The sequence below is a fragment of the Austrofundulus limnaeus genome, unplaced genomic scaffold (genome assembly GCF_001266775.1).
Source record: "Austrofundulus limnaeus strain Quisiro unplaced genomic scaffold, Austrofundulus_limnaeus-1.0 Scaffold798, whole genome shotgun sequence".
Classification (NCBI taxonomy): Eukaryota; Metazoa; Chordata; class Actinopteri; order Cyprinodontiformes; family Rivulidae; genus Austrofundulus; species Austrofundulus limnaeus.
Window position 1 is genome coordinate 100,712 of NW_013953200.1, and position 1,598 is coordinate 102,309.

At 31.5% G+C, this 1,598-nt stretch overlaps 1 protein-coding gene across 1 annotated transcript in view; it reads right to left on the reverse strand.

Annotated features, from left to right (window-relative positions):
- The window catches only part of LOC106532592 (DNA (cytosine-5)-methyltransferase 3B), a gene marked incomplete in the record, with an annotated part of 88,024 nt that overhangs the window by 76,816 nt on the left and 9,610 nt on the right, over positions 1-1,598 (reverse strand).

The window sequence follows — 1,598 nt, forward strand, 5'->3', positions numbered from 1 at the left end:
TCTCTCATCTTTTTAAGTGGGAGAACTTGCACAATTGGTGACTGACTAAATACTTATTTTCCCCACTGTATGTGAAGAATGTGGATTATGACACATTTTTAAAAGTATATAAATCAATATATGATAAGACTAGTGTGTTCCAAAAATTAAAAATGTCAATGTAAAACCCTGGATGACCAAGAGATTATTAAAATCTTGTAAGAAAAATATAAGTTATATAGAGATTTTGTTAGATTTCCAACTAAACCTTTAGAGATGAAATTGGTTGTTTTTGTATTTACTTATTTTTTAAGTATGGAGATCTTTCCATATTGAGCTTGTTTGTATGTTGAAGTTGATTTTTGAGAATAAGGGGCACATATGATAGATCTGCACCGTTTTAATTCAGGGTATGGTTTTCTTTGTTTTTTAATGCTGTACATAGATTGTTTTGTTTTTATGAATGAAAGAAAGAAACAAATAGACATCTCTTAATATATTTTGACAATTCAAAATACCTTTTTAAGACATCTCTAATTATATTCAGACTAGTATAAATAACGTCAGATTTATCATCATGTTGTATGGAGACTCCAGTTCAACATTTCTTAAATGTATCTTTAGATATGAGATTCACTATATAATATTCAATTAATCTAAATTGCAGACTTTCATGTTCTGTAAATTGTATTTAAAACAAAGCTGCTGCTGTTGATCATTCTGTTTTTTATAAGCAGCCCTCCCAAGGCCAGTACTCTAGGGGAAACACTGGAAAGGTCTAAAAAGGTTTTACATGTTTTTAATAAAACAACTGACTGACTGTTAGTGACTCAGTCTGACTAAATCAGATGCCATATATTATGTACCTCTGTATAACCATGTTAATACTGTATTTTTTTTTTGTACAAATATAGAACACATTTTTCTTAGATTTTTTTCAAATTTTGAACATTTTTGTTTCGGGCAGGTAACTTTTCATGTCGGGCAGGTAACTTTTCATGTCGGGCAGGTAACTTTTCATGTCGGGCAGGTAACTTTTCATGTCGGGCAGGTAACTTTTTATGTCGGGCAGGTAACTTTTCATGTCGGGCAGGTAACTTTTCATGTCGGGCAGGTAACTTTTCATGTCGGGCAGGTGACAAAAAATGTCAAATGTAAAAAATGTAATGTAATGTCAACGTAAAGAAAAGAAAATCTTGTGGAACCCTGGTAGATACAAATTAAATTGATTCCTGTATAAATTAGTGATAGAAGTTATTGATTGAGTTAATCTGAAGTTGATTTATCTTACAGATTGACCAACAATTTATTGATAAGCAGCCATTTTCTTAAAAAACTGGAGTTTTCTCTTGAATCAAGAGGGTCTTTCCATAAAATGAAGGATTGTTTTATAATCTCCTGAATTAAAAAAAACTGAAGCACATAATACATATTTTAACAATTTATTTTGTCAGCTGTATTAAATACTGACTGAAAAAAATGTGTATTTCTCATACATGATGCAGAGGTGCCAACCTGGAGCCATCTCAAATCATGATTGTCTCAGAGTATTTGCGTCGCGCGGCTTGCGTTTGTTTCTGGCAGTTTGTGCGCATAATAAAAAATATATGGAATTTATA